Source organism: Peromyscus californicus, unplaced genomic scaffold, assembly GCF_007827085.1.
Source record: "Peromyscus californicus insignis strain IS unplaced genomic scaffold, ASM782708v3 Scaffold_2__1_contigs__length_46816999, whole genome shotgun sequence".
Lineage (NCBI taxonomy): Eukaryota > Metazoa > Chordata > Mammalia > Rodentia > Cricetidae > Peromyscus > Peromyscus californicus.
Window position 1 is genome coordinate 30,957,530 of NW_026294540.1, and position 15,430 is coordinate 30,972,959.

Here is a 15,430-nt window from a genome sequence, read left to right on the forward strand (position 1 = left end):
ATGTGCATACACGCACTGAAGATAGGACTCATGGCTTCACATGTGCTAAGCAAGTGTTCTACCACTGAGCCACACTCCCAGTAATTCATCACTGACCTACGGGAAGAGGCAAAAATCATACGATTATCTACTTAGTTGCTAAAAAGAAAAGAAAAAAAACTTTGATTAAATGTAATATGGCTGGCGATGTAATTAAGTTTGTTGAATAGTTGCTTAGCGTGTGTGAGGCCATGAGTTCAATCCCTGGAGCTTCACCAAATGGGGCACGATGGGGTGCACCTGCAGTTCTAACATTTGGGAGGTAAAAGCAGGAGGAACAGAGGGCTAAAGTCATCTTCGGCTACATAGCAGCTATGAGGCCAGCCTGAGCTATATGAGACCTTCGTCTTCTACTCAAAAAATAAAATAAAATAAGAAACACACAGGTTCTATGCAAAACACAGCATGATTCAACAAGCCACCTTGGGTTCTGGTACCAGAAGGGTTTTATATAGAATCCCTTGCAGATACCAAGGGACAACTGTACATTTTATTCATAGTAGTAAACTGGAGACAGGCCATGTGTTACGAATGGGAGATGGATCAAAGCCTGCAGCACGCCCACACACGGTGCCCACTCAGAATGTAAAGTTAAGAATTCCTCGTGCCCTGCACCTGTGCCCGCCTCGGATGCATTACTGGACCTAACAGACAGACACAAGGGAACACATCGTGTGGCCCCATTTCTGTGAATTCCTAGAACAGACTAGAGGACTCTAAGGGAATCAGATGTTAGCTACCCTCTGAGCGGGTAGGTGGGGCTGGAGAGAGCTGTGGGGGGAAGTGGAGGCAGTGCTCTGTGTCCTGGGAACACGTGTCTTGCACATTGTAAGCAAAATGTGCAGCAAAAGTGTTGGTCCTGCCTGGTGGTGTGCGCTTGTCTTTCTGGCACCCCAGAGTCGGAGGCAGGAGGATGAAGAGTTCAAGGTCATCCTTGGTTACATAGGGAGTTTGAGACCAGCTTGGGCTGCCTGAGACCCATCAACAAAGCAAAACAAACAAACAAACAAACAAACAAACAGGTGTTTGGAGAAATGACTCAGTAGATATGAGCACTTGCTGTCCAAGCATGAAGATCTGAATTTGGATCCCAAGCACCCATGTTAAAAGCCAAGCACTCCTGTAACCCCAGCCCCGTGGAGGTGGTGATGGAGACAGGGGATGGCTAGGGCTTGCTGGCTACCAGCCTAGCTTTTGGCTAAGTGCAAGACTCTGTCTCAAGGGAGTAAGATAGAGAGTGATAGATAGAGCAGGACACATGATGCCCTCCTACGGCCTCCACACACATGTGCACACACCTGCACTCACATGTACATATGACACACATGCAAATGACACACAAAAGAGTGCACACCTATAACCCCAGCACTTAGGAGGTGTAGGCAGGCTGTTCAGAAGTTAAAGGCCGTGGCCCATGGCTAGAAAGAGTCAGCCTGGGTTACAACACACACACACACACACACACACACACAGGTTCTCCATCGCTCCCTCCTTTCTTCTTTCCTTTTTAATTTCTCCTTCCATTCTGTGGGTTCTGGGATTGAGCTGGGGGCACCAGGCTTGCCGGCAAGCCTTTACCCCTGAGCCATCTCACCACTCCCTCAGCTAATATTTTATTATGAAAACTTCGAACATAAACGAAAGCGAAACGAGTTGCAATGGGTGCTCACTGCCTGTTCTGTTTCTTTTCTCAGCCGTCCCCCCACCTCCCCGTTCCACAGCCAGCCTCTGGCCCAACTTACGTTTAATACCTTTCAAAGGCTCATGCCTGTCATCCCTGCACTTCAGGGGCTGAGGCAGGAAGATTGCAAGTTCAAAGTTAACCTTGGCTAAATGTTGAAACTGTCAAAAGAAAAAAATGAAGGAAGAAAGGAAAGAAGAAAAGAGGAGAGAGAGAGAGCAAGGGCAGATGTGGGGGTGAGGATGCTGTACCCGCAAGTTGTCTTTTGACCTCCACAAATGTGCCCTCCCCACAACAAGTAAATGCAAATTTTAAAAGTTAAAAAGAGAGAAAGAGTCCAAGGGTATCCCCTATCACCCCTCAGAGCTCTTTCAGGTCTGTCCTTTGCCATCTGTTTTCTGCGGACATAAACCTAATTTATTCCCAACTTATTAGCTTAAAGCCATTAGTATTTTTCCCATCAACTCACAAGCAGCCAGAAGCCTGTGTAGGAGGCCTGCTCAGGACATGGGGAGGGAGAGAGGGAGGGCCATTGCCATGGTCACAGCGACCCAGTGTGGGTGTGGCCTTCATATTGACACCTGCTCTTGTTCAGGGACCGTGGTGCCCAGGGAGCCCTTTCATGGATGACAGCTGGTAGAAGAGGAAGCCAGGGCTCCACTTGGGGGAGGGTGGGTGTTATAATCAGTTACAGTGACACATCCCTGTGACACATTAACTACACTTATCCTCACAGTAACCCAAAAACTTGGGATTTCTGGGATCCTTTTGGGTGGACCAAGTTCAAGGCATCAAAACCTGACCTCGGACAGAGTGTCCCCTGCAGATTCGCCTAAGGACCTGCCCAAGCTGCTGGCTGGGACCTGAGGATCAACTGGTGGCTTGTCCTACACTCCAGCACCATGGACAGATTCCTAAGGCCTCCTGGGCAGAAACCAGAGCTTCAGGTAGCTCAGCAGTAAAGTGCCCACCTAGAATCCCCAAGGGAGGGGCTGGAGATGTGGCTCAAAGGCAAAGGGTTTACTTAGTGTGCAAGAGGCTGTGGGTTCATTCCCCAGCCCAGCAAAAAATAATAAAGGCATAATGCTTGCCTAATTTACATAAGCTCCAGGTTTATTACCAACACTGGGGCAGAGGGGATAGGGCATTAAAAATCAGTTTTTCTAGGGCTGGATAGAGAGCACAGTGGTTAGAACACTGGCTATTCTTTCCAGAGGACCAAGATTCGATTCCCAGCATCCACATGGTAGGTAGCTCACAACCAGCTGTAACTCAAGTCCCAGGGCATTCAAGGGCACCAGGCACATGCATGTACAAACATACATGCAGCCAAAACACACATGTACATAAAATTTTTTTTTAAAAAAATCAGTTTTCCCATGAAATTCATCCAGATTTGGTTTTTGAAGCACTTGTGTCACAGGCTGTAAGGACACTGTGAAATCCCACGGCACTGTGTATACATTTATCAGGGTGTGTTAGGACATCCTTGCAATTTCAGCAGCTGGGGAGGTGGAGACAGGAGAATCAGGAATTTGGGTACAGTTTGGGATATACAGTGAGTTCTGGGCTAGCCCTGTCTCAAAAAGAGCAAAGAAATAAAGACAACAAGAAATAAAAATAAAACAAAGAAATGGGAAGAAAAAGAGTTTTTAAGATAAAACAAAGAAAGGGAGGAATGAAGGAAGGAAAGAGAGAGGAAGGAAGCAACAGAGGCAGGGACTGTCCTGGCAGGGCAAGGATGTGCTGCCTGCCACACACTGCGGGGCTCCGGTGCCGGGTGTGTGTGTGTGTGTGTGTGGTGTGGTGTGGTGTGGTGTGTGTGGTGTGTGTGTGGGGGGTGCAGGCAAGTGCATCCTTTGCTGGGATCTGCATCTTGCCATTGGGAGGCTAGCTATCACAGAGGGCGGTCCAGCTTCTTGTCCAAGTCGCACAGTGCAGCAGGACAAATGTCCATCTCTCCCCAGCCCCCAAAATCTGTCCTTCCAATGCTTGCCCGAACCCCACCCCGCAGACTGCTAGGTCCCCTTGCGTCAGGCATTTAATGGGACTGAGCCTCCCGGACCTGGACTGGGGAGCGAGGACTGCGGGTGCTGCTGGAGGCTGGCTTGGGATCCGGGAGCTGCCTGGCCCGGCTCCAAGGGCTTTTTAGCTGGAAATACCTCTTCATTACCGGCTGCTGTGGTGTGACTGGCAGGTTTGGAGGGGATGGGGTGAAACACCTCGGGGACACCTAGCCTTGTTGCTGCCCCAGGAGTGCTGACTACATCTCTTCCCGCTAGCTGTCTTCCGGTACTCCTTTGAACTCCAGCTTTCAGGGACCCGTGGGCAATTCCCCACCCACCCCACCCCCCACCCCCGCTCTGCACCAGCTTATCCTTCAAAGCCTAGCTCCCCTGTCCTATGATTTTTTTCCTTTATCTCTCCTTTCCTCTTTTTTCTTCCTTCTCCTCCCTCCCTCCCTCTTCCCTTCCTCCCTTGGTACATAGCCCAGACTGCTCTTGAATTTCTGATTCTCCTGCCTCCCCCTCAGTGCTGGAATTCCAGGCATGCCCCCACTGTGTCCATCCTGTAGGCTTTTTGTCCATGTTATTCACAAAGATTCCCCCTCCTGGAGAAGCCTCCCTGCCCCACAGAGAGAGCCTTCTCATCTTCATGCTTTGTGCTCCTTCATCTCTAAGTTCCAGCATCACTCCTCCTCCAGGAAGCCTCCTGTGTCTTCCCTTTGCCACTGGGATGAGCCCCAGAGAGGGGAAGACATTTACCCAAGGTCACACAGCGGAGGAAATAAGATGAATGAGCAGAAAAAAGGCTTGGGGAAAAGAGGGTGAAGTGAGACGCCCTGAAATGAACCCCCAGGTGAAGAAAGGAAAGAGCACCAGATTCTCTGCAGACTCATCCACTTCCTAGAAGACTCACAGTGTGTCCATTTCAGTCAAGAAAACTGATGCCAGAGAGCACCAGCCAGACCCCACGGGAGTGGCTGAGGCAAGACTGATTCCAAGCCTCCCTCGCCTGCGCTGCACTCTCGTGACTCACTGCTGGTCCAGGGCTCCCGGCCTTGTCTGGGACCCCCCAGGCGGGGGCTCGCTTACCTGAGTCCACCTGTGCTCCCTCCAAGGCTTCTCCTCGTGGTGTGAGCCACGCACACACCTCTCTTCTCCTCTGTGAGCCACGCACACGCCGCTTGGGAAAGCTCTTCTACTCTCTATTTACAAGAGCGGGCTGCTGAGCCAGTGAGCCAGGGAAAATGTTTGGCTTCCGTGGGTGGGAGCTGGGGCCATCTGTTCCCAGGCGCTGAGAAAACACCGTAACTACAGCCACAGTGCCCAGCAGAGCCTCGCACTGCGAGGCCCTGGCACCCACAGGCTGTGCGTCCTAAGGCGGGGCACTGCCCTTCTGTGGGCCTCAGTTTCTGAGTCTATAAAAAAAACCAAGGGTCTTGTCAGCTCTGTGACTCCAGGATACTCCCCCTGCTTCCCTGTTGCTCTGTGCTTACATCCTTTTGGTACACCCTGCCCTGTGACGCCAAGTGCCCCCAGTGTGGAGAAGGCCGCTGACATCTTTGACAGGACCCTGGGCTACCTAGGACCAGCTTTTAGACTTTTATGACCAGTGCCCTCATTTGTTCCCAGGCTGAAAATAGCTTTATTGTTTCCTCTGAAAATAGAGAGAACCATTTCCAATCCAAAAATTTATGATGTAGGAGGGTAAATGGAGAGAGATAGTCCCTTCTGTCAGGAGACACATCTGTCGAGGACAGTGACTTTCCAGATGACTCTCTAAATGCTCGCCGTGTCTGGGGGTCCAGGATGAAGGAGATTGGATTAGGTATTTTGAGATCCACATGGGTTGGGGTACGTAGCTCAGAGATAGAGCGCCTGTCTAGAATGCCCAGTGAGGGGCTGGGGTGTGGCTCAGTGGTAAGCACCTGCCTAGAATTAACCAATGGAGGTCTGAGGTGGATCAGTCAGCAGTAGACTTTTTTTTTTTTCCTACCATGGACAAGACCAGAGGTTTGATTCCTAGCACCATAGAGAGAGAAGGGAGGCAGAGAGACAGATAGACAGAGGCATACATACAAACAGACAGGAAAGCCCTACCTCTCCCTGGAACCTTCAGCTCCCTACCAAGTCCTTTGGAGCTGTAGCTCCAAGGGTGTGGCTCCTTGAGGCCCTAGTCCTCCAAACCTGTCCTTTATCTCACACTCCAGAGAAAAAGAAGGTGACAAGTGTGGAACTTGTTCTGCCCTCGCTGTGTGACCCAAGACAAGTGCTTTAGACTCACCTAGAATTGGCTGTGTCACCTATAAATCAGGATGACAACAGGAGCCACGTCACAGTAGTGATGGGGTCACATTAGTTGACACGTGACAATTACTGATCCAGAGCTAACACCAAGTTGGGCATAAGTCCTAGGTGGTCAGTAGCATGAACAGATGTCCTGGGCACTGTGTTACTTGGTGTAAAACTGTTGTGTAAGGAGGGCACTTGCCTGGGAATGAGGCCTGTGCCAGTGACTGAGGCCTGTGCCCAGTGGGTGGGTAGAGCTTCTTGGTGAGGCTGGATTCTGCTTCCTATGGTGGATGTGGATACCTATCCTGGCCAAATTCTATTTAGGAATGCTAACTAGAGCTGTAACCCCCATCTCTGGATTTCATTTTTCAGTAAAAATTTCAAGAGGACTGTTAAAACTCCAACATAATTAAAAATTAAACTGAATAAACTCATGGGAGTAACCCACACTCTGACTCATCACTGAGTATTTTACTATTATCAGCATAGAAATGTTATTTCTACACGCTTTCAGGGCAGAGACACCGGGTCTCTTTTCAGCACCACAGTCCATGCCACATGATGCGGTTACCTTCCGGTCAGCCATGGTATGATATTTACACCGTAGAAATTAACCAGCACTTGTGCTGGCAAGATGGCTCAGTGGGTAAGGGAGCTTGCTGCCAAGCCTAACAAACTGAGTTCAATCTCTGGGACCCACATGAAAGAAAGAAACAACTTCAAGTTGTGCTCTGACTTCCACACTTGTGCTGTAGCACACATGCACCCATACAGACACACACACACACACACACACACACACACACACACACACACACACACACACACACACAATGTAATTTTTAAAAAAGATAAATTAACCAGTGGTAAAAACCAGGGCTTTTCTCACTGAGCAGCCCAATGTTACCCACATACCACTGTTAACCATCCACATTGGGGGACTCCTCATGCTTTATGAGTGTCCCAAAAACATATCCCAGGTCTTTGTCCATTTGGCTGCTGCCTGGACAACTGTGGCCTTCTCGCTCCCCCCACTTTAGAACATCTCCATCTCCCTTTGCGGTATCTCTCCCCAAACAAAGCAAAGCGTGCTACCAGAATCTCCGAATTCCTTTTTTTTTTTTTGGTTTATGGAGACAGGGTTTCTCTGTGTAGTCCGGGCTGTCCTGGAACTCACTTTGTAGACCAGGCTGGCCTCGAACTCACAGAGATCCACCTGCCTCTGGCTCCCGAGTATTGGGATTAATGGTGTGCGCTGCCACTCCCGGCTGGATCCCGGAAATCTTTTGTGGCTCCCACTTACACTCAGCACACCTAAGCTTCAAGTTCCAGCAAGGCCGGCCATTGCTGACTTTGCTCAACTCTGTCACTGTCCAGACCACCAAATAGACACAGCGCTGCCACCGGAAGCGGAAGCCCAGGTTTCGGTGCCCTGATGTTTCAGTTCCTTTGGGAATGCAGGCAGCCCCGAGGCTCCTGCTTCTACTTTCCTGATGCCGGCCACACGGCTGTTGCATGTGTGTGTCCCTTACATTGAGAGTCAACAAGGGCGTGTGTTTTGGGGAATAAAATCAGAGCAAGCATGGAAAAAACAGGGGTGTTGGGTGGGCCTGAGCTAACCAAGAGCAGTGACTGGAGGCCAGATCAGCAGTTTCCACTAATCCTTCCAGGTGGCTAGGGAGAGATGGACAATTGTGTCCACTTTACAGTCTGCTTTGTTACTACTGATTTAGAGACAGGGTCTCAAGTAGCCTAGGCTAGCCTCCAACTTACTATGTAGTGGAGGATGACCCTGAACTCCTGATTCTCCTCTCTCTACTCTGAGTGTTGGGATTATGGGTGTACGCCACATCAGTTTTGTGTGGTGCTGAATATTGAACACAGAGCTTCATGCATGCTAGGCAAGCACTCTAGCAACCCTTGTAATAATTGACTATGGAGTGTGAGCCTTTCATCTTCAACACCCCCCCCACTCCCCCACCGCCTAGGCCTTGCTCATTTAGGGCCAAGCTCCACATTCTCTTTGTTCTTGCTGTTTGCTGGACCCTTTCTCCCAGCTGGCAGAACAATCAGATGTTTGCAATGGGTATAAATGTGAGACCTGAGCATCGCTGGCGGTGGAGACATCCCCCAGGCTAGGGATCCAGGGGGAGCATGGCTGGGTTGGCAGAGGAGTTTATCTCGGCTGAATTTTCTAATCCTCTTCAAGGATTAAGGAAACGACACGCTTCCCTTGATAATGTCCTTTAAAGATTTAATAGGCATTCAGGCTTTCCAAGAGAAAGCCCTAGATGAGGAGTTTGAAGGACTTACTTAAATTCCTGACTCCCTGTGTGACCTTGGTCTGTGACTTCCTCTGTAAAGAGCTAGGTTGGTAGTGGACAAGTGGTCCAGGATGAGCTGTGTTTAGAAGCCCTAGGTTATAGTGGCTACAGTATGTCCTTCTGGAACACTGCCCCACCCATCTGCCCTGCCCACCATCAAGCATCCAGGGCAAATCATAGACCAGCAGTGAGGGACTTGGGTTGTAGTGAACAGTAGAGAGCTTGCCTAGAATCTCCCGATGAGGAGCTAAGGTGTGACTCAGTGGTAGAGCACCTGCCTAGAATCCCCCAGTGAGGGGCTAGGGTGTGACTCAGTGGTAGAGCACCTGCCTAGAATCCCCCAGTGAGGGGCTGGGGTGTGGCTCAGTGGTAGAGCACCTGCCTAGAATGCCCCAGTGAGGGGCTGGGTGTGGCTCAGTGGTAGAGCACCTGCCTAGAATCCTCTAGTGAGGGGCTGGGGTGTGGCTCAGTGGTAGAGCACCTGCCTAGAATCCCCCACTGAGGGGCTGGGTGTGGCTCAGTGGTAGAGCACCTGCCTAGAATCCTCCAGTGAGGGGCTGGGGTGTGGCTCAGTGGTAGAGCACCTGCCTAGAATCCCCCAGTGAGGGGCTGGGGTGTGATTCAACAAATGAATGTATTAATCCATTGATGGGTTCAGAGCTGAAAGGGCTGTTTGGAGATGGGCCTGGCTAGAAGTAGGTCCCTGGGTATGAGAGGTGGGACACAGCCCTTGAGGGATATATCTTCTTTCCCATCCACTGTTCACTTTTGAGCATTGTTCTCTGTCTATCTGCCTCCCTGTCTCTCTGTCTCGGTCTCTCTCCCTGCTTCCTGGCTGCTGCAAGGTAAGCAGGTCTCCTCCAGCCCACCCTCTCTTTCATGCTGTCCTGCTTTCCCTCAGGCCCAAAGCAAAGGAGCCTGTTGAACATGGACTGGATTTAATAGACTTCAGGCTTTCCAAGACAAAGTCCTGAAAGCCAAACAAACAAACAAACAAACAGAACAACAACAACAAAAACCAAGCAACCTTCCCCCCCTTGAAGTTGTTTCCCTCAGGTATTTTGTCACAGTAACCAACACCAGCAGAGGAGAGGCTGGGCCTCAAAAGAGGCTGGAACCAGGGACGAGAGTCCCAGGGACCTTCTCTGCCTCAGAGCACTCACACCTTCTGGCTCAAAGGAACCCTAACCTCCCAGCCCGCCTGGCTGTTCTCTTCTGCTGCTAGTGTTGCAAGAGGTGAAGAGGAGGGCAGTGGGATGGGGACTGGGAAGGCAGCTTTGCCCCCAAAGGACAGACTGTCTAGGAGGATTGGGGTCCCTGCACTTGGCGTGATGGAGGACTGCCCTGTGGCATCTAGACCATCGATTCTCAACCTGTGGATCTCAACCCCTTTGTGGGTCAATCAACCGGTTCACCAGGGTCGCCTAAATCCATCTGAAAAAACAGATATTCACATTATGGTTCATAACGGCAGCAGAATTACAGTTGTGAAATCGCAACGAAAATAACTTTATGGTTGGGGGTCACCACAACAGAGGAACTGTATTAAAGGGTCACAGCACTAGGAAGGTTGAGAACCACTGCTCTAAAATGTTTTCTTTAGAGGAAACTGAGAGTCTGAAGTTTGGGGGAACGAGAGTCCAGGAGTTCAGTGGGAAACAGAGATGAATCTATTCTAGTCTCTTTGATCCTTATCTGTATTATCAATTCCATGACAACAGGAGACTGTGCTTTTATGCCGAGAGTGATTTTTGTAACAACAGTATTTTTTTTTTTTATCTCTGCCGACAGTCCCAAATGCTCCTTTTCTCAGGGTGTGGCAAGCACAGCAGGTCACTCTAGGGTTTTGATGCCTCCGGGTGGGTCATAGCCATAGTCCTGAGCCCCTGGGGTAGGGGCTGGCCAGGCCACTTTCTGTTGGTTTCTTCTGCCTCCCGTCCTGTGCTCCATCCTCTCCATCATCTTTACCTCTTGAAGGACGTTTGAGAGCACCTGAGAGCTTTGTGGGGAAGCGTCACCCGGACTCTTCACTACCACTTGAAAGGATCATCTTCAACTTGAGAGGCCTCGGTGAGGCAGGCCCCTCACACACATGCCCAGTGTCACGAGTATACAGAATAGCACAGGCTGAGTTACACACAGACACTAACCTAGTTGCATGCACAAATCACACACAGGTACAGGGACACACACTGATTTGCATACATGCAGTCACAATGACAGATATACACCAGATACAGTGACATACATGTATACAGTGACACATATGCACAATGACACACCGATTCTCACACACACACACACACACACACACACACACACACACACACACGCTCACATACACAAATGTCACACACATGCACAGGGATGCAGATTGACTCAAAGGTACATTCTCACACACAAATGCACATTGGTATGGCTTGATTCACACACATACATTTTCACACATAGTAAATCACATAGCCATACAGTCTGATTTTTTTTTACACACACACACACACACACACACACACACACACACACACACACACACAAGCACAGACTTCAAAATTTGGATATAAGGATATGTTACTTTGGAAAGGAGACTCTGCTTTTGTTCCCACAGAAAGCCAGAGGCTATGGATTTGTTCCAGATTAAGATACATCAGGTTTGACCAGCCAAGACCCCCTGAAAGGTCTCTGATGACACCATGGCCCAGATGATCCAACATCCAGAACGGTTTGAAGGCAACTGGCTCAGACAATACATACAGCCTCATGGACTATTCCATAATCCTAAAATTTTCTTTGTATCCCCATAAGATACAGTGCCCCCTCCAGCAGGAAGTAGTAAGAGAAGCTATGCCCAAATTTCCAAATTATATGTAATTTTACTTTGTTAAGTTTAAAACCTTCCTTTTTGAAAAAAAAGAAAAGGGGAAGTGCTGTGGGATGTTCTGTATGGCAAATGTGTTGTTCTGATTGGTTAGTAAATAAAACACTGATTGGTCAGTAGTCCGGCAGGAGGAAGTATAGGCAGGACAAGGAGAAGAATAAAGCTGGGAAGTGGAAGGCTGAGTCAGAGACACTGCCAGCCGCCACAATGACAAACAGCATGTGAAGATGCCGGTAAGCCACGAGCCATGTGGCAAGGTATAGATTTATAGAAATGGATTAATTTAAGATATAAGAACAGTTAGCAAGAAGCCTGGTACGGCCTTACAGTTTGTAAGCAATATAAGTCTCTGTGTTTACTTGGTCGGGTCTGAGCGGCTGTGGGACTGGCGGGTGTCAGAGATTTGTCCTGACTGTGGGCCAGGCAGGAAAACTCTAGCTACAGAGCTGGAGTTATAGGCGATTGTGAGTCACCTGATATGGGTTCTAGGAATATAACTCAGGTCCTCAGAAAGAGCATAAGCATTCTTAGCAACTGAGCCATTTCTCCGGCCCACCATCACCATCATCGTCATCATCATCATCATCATCATCATCACCACCACCATCATCATCACCATCATCACCACCATCATCATCATCATCACCACCATCATCATCATCACCATCATCATCACCACCACCATCATCATCACCACCATCATCATCACCACCATCACCATACCATCATCATCACCACCATCATCATCATCATCATCACCATCACCATCACCATTATCATCATCATCATCATCATCATTTTGAGGCAGGGTCTTACTCTGTAGTCCAGGCTGGCCTCCTCCTAACTCAGTCTCCTCAGTGTTGGGATTATAAGTGTAAGCCTCCACACCCAGCTCCTATTGGATTCTCTAAGGAGCTCCTGACCTAAAAAGAAGATTCTACAGTTTTGCAACCCAGGGAGAGAAGAAATATTGACTGCACAAAAATAACTTCAGCTTTCACAGCCTGAGAGGTGAGAGGGTGCAGCCCCAGGGCCAGGGCTGGGGCTCTGGGCTGGGCTCTGCCAGCTTGCTGAAACAGGGAAAATTGGATTTGTGTGCGTGCGTGCGTGCGTGTGTGCGTATGCGTATGCGTGTGCGTGTGTGTGTGTGTGTGTGTGTGTGTGTGTGTGGTATGTGGGTATACATGTGTGGTGTGTATGTATGTGTGGTGTGTGTGTGGTATGTGTGGCGGGTGGGTATGTGTGATGTGTGTGTATGTGTGGTGTGTATGTGTGTGTATGGTGTGTGTGTGTGTGTGTGTGTGTGTGTGTGTGTATATGTGGTGTGTGTGTGTGGTATGTGTGTGGAATGTGGGTATGTGGGATGTGTGTGTTGTGTGTTATGTGTGTGTGTGAGTGTGTGTGTGTGTGTGCATGTATACACTAGGGGTCAGTCTTCAGTGTCATTCTCAGGAGTCATTTACTTTGATTTTGCCAACAGTCTCTCAGTAGGACCTGGAGCTTACAAATTCAGCTCAACTGGCTACCCAGCAAGCCCCAGGACACTCGTTTCTGTGTCCCCGTTCTGGGATTACAGTGTGTGCCATCATGCTTGGCTTTTTCATGCCATGTGCTGTGAATCAAACTCATATATCTTCATGCTTCTGTGACAAGGACATTAGAGACCAAGCCATCTGCCCAGCCATGATGGTGATGATAATGATCTGACAATTTAATAAACGCACATGACACATTTTGGTCTTCTTCCTGACTACCCTCTCATCCTCCTTACCTCCCCAGTGAACCCTCCTTCTCCCCAGCTAGCCTCCCTCTTATTTTTTATTTATTTCTAGTGACCCTTGCGTTTCATTATGGTGGCCTATGTGAGCATGAGTGGGGGTTATTTACCAGAGCACAGGCAACTTGTCAGTGGCTACACCACTGAGGAAAACGATCTTCCCTCCCCAGCACCATAACAGGGAAGAGCAGCTAGAATGGGCAAGGCCTCATGCACCTTCCCCACCCATGCTAAACGTTGGCTGGCTCCATCATGTGCCGATCTTGTGCCGGTAACCACAGCTGTTGTGATGGCATGCAGCCATGTCACATCCAGAAGACAGGGTTTGGCAGCTCTCTTCCCATCCTGTGGTTCTTACATTCCCTCTTCTCCCTCTGCTGTGATGCTCCTTGAGCCTTGTGGGGGTTGCCATGGATGTCCTATTTAGGGCTGAGCAATCAATGGTCTATTCTCAGCACGTGGACCAGTTGTGGGTCTCTGAATTCACATTACTACAAACAGAGTAGCACTTATCTATGGTTGTAAACATCACTATTTAGAAGCCACTTTGACACCATGTCCATTTAGTAAAACGACAGTATTAAGTTCTTCCCTAGGACATATGAGCAGGATTATAACCAGCATGAATTCCCTCCCGCAGAGCAGGCCTCAAGTCCACTCAAAAGGGGGTTGGCTACCCTTATAACAGCCATGCCACTCTTCACCAGTGGGCACATCTTGCTGGGCAAGTTGGTTTTGTAGTTCACAAGGTTCTCAGCTAGGTAAGACAAGACAGCACCATCTTACTTAGCCTAGCATGATGGCTAGCACCTTCCAGCACTGTGAAGGCTAGCCAGCAGGGAGGAAGCTTCCAGCTCAGTTCAAGTGTGATCTCTGTGAGTCTTACCACCAAACTGGGCCCCCCTGGTGTCTTTAATAATACCTGGCACATAAAAATTTACTGACATACACTACTCTCCACAGGCCCAGGTAGACAGTTATATTATCGTAAATAATGACAAATCTGCCTCCTCATTTACAAAGTTTTTTTTTAAAATTGTGGTAAAAGGCCGGGCGGTGGTGGCGCACGCCTTTAATCCCAGCACTCGGGAGGCAGAGCCAGGTGGATCTCTGTGAGTTCGAGGCCAGCCTGGGCTACCAAGCGAGTCCCAGGAAAGGCGCAAAGCTACACAGAGAAACCCTGTCTCGAAAAACGGAAAAAAAAAAAAAAAAATTGTGGTAAAAGATATACAACACAAATTTTGTCATTTTAACCATATATATATATAGTTCAGTGGTACCAAGCACATTCACAGTGTGATGTGCCCACCTGGTGACAGAGTATGCCACCATTCCAGACAGAAACTCTGGGTGCTAGTCACTCTTTTCATGGCTCTGACAACATTCCTGACACACAGTCTAAAAAAGAAAGGTTTACATTGGCTGACAGTCTGAGGGTACACAGTCCATCATGGTGGGGAAGGTGTGGCGGCCAGAGCGTGAGGCAGCTGGTCACACGACATCCACAGTCAAGAAGCAGACAGATGAATGCTGGTGCTCAGCTCCTTTTCTCCTTTTTATTCAGTCTGGGCTCCCACTCTGTGGAATGGTGCCATCTACACTCAGGCTGGATTCAGAGTATGTCTTCCCCACTCAGTTAACCCTCTCTGGAAACATCCAGGGGTGCTTGCTGCACAGGCATGAGGACCCACGTTCATCACCTCTGAATGCGGCTGTGTGCAACCTGAGTGTTGTGTATGTGCGTGGGGTGGGGGTGGAGACAGGGGAATCGCTAGTGCTTGATCGATGCCAGCTGAGTCCCAGGTTCAACAATGAGAACCTACCTCAGGGGGATAAGGCAGAAAGTAAGAAAGCAGGACACTCGATGTCCTCCTCGGGCCTCTGAGGGTGACCACACCACACGCTCACATGTATCTATACCTAAGAAGAGGGGAGGGGAGGGGTGACACACATGTTCAATGGCAAGTTCAAGCATAAAGCTGAATGGCAGCTGAAGAAGACCAGAGGGCCAAACACGGAGTTCTGGAGACTTGTGGGTATCTGTGCATCTCTTCACTGGCCTCTTTGTTTTCCCCTGGTTTATTTTCAGCACCTCAGAGCATTTGGGTTGCTATTGAGAACCTTCTCTCAGAGCTCTTTTGTAGCTAGCCCTCCCCCAGCTTATGCAAATCTCAAGCCCCCACACCGACTGCCACTGACAGAGATGGTGAATGCCACAGACGGGTTCTGGCTTTCACAGCCAACAGGAGAGGCAAAGGTGGGGCTGGGGGCTGGGTGGGGCATGCAGCCTCGTGGTGTCTCCATAGTCTTCATTCAGTCATTCAGCACCTGCTCCTGCACTATGGGTACACTTCTGAGACCCAGGGTGCCCCAGAGTGCTTCTTTGCTTTCTTGTTAAGCTGAGTGTGCTGGGTAGTGGTGGCACACGACTTTGATCCC

General features: G+C 49.4%; 1 protein-coding gene across 1 annotated transcript in view; it reads right to left on the minus strand.

Moving 5' to 3' along the window:
• The window catches only part of Slc29a4 (solute carrier family 29 member 4), a 31,944-nt gene extending 27,008 nt beyond the window's left edge, over positions 1 to 4,936 (minus strand). The window contains exon 1 of the mRNA XM_052754176.1: positions 4,816 to 4,936. The gene's annotated coding sequence lies outside the window, so the exon portion shown is untranslated. The remainder of the gene's footprint in view (positions 1 to 4,815) is intronic.
• Between the last annotated feature and the right edge of the window lie 10,494 nt (positions 4,937 to 15,430).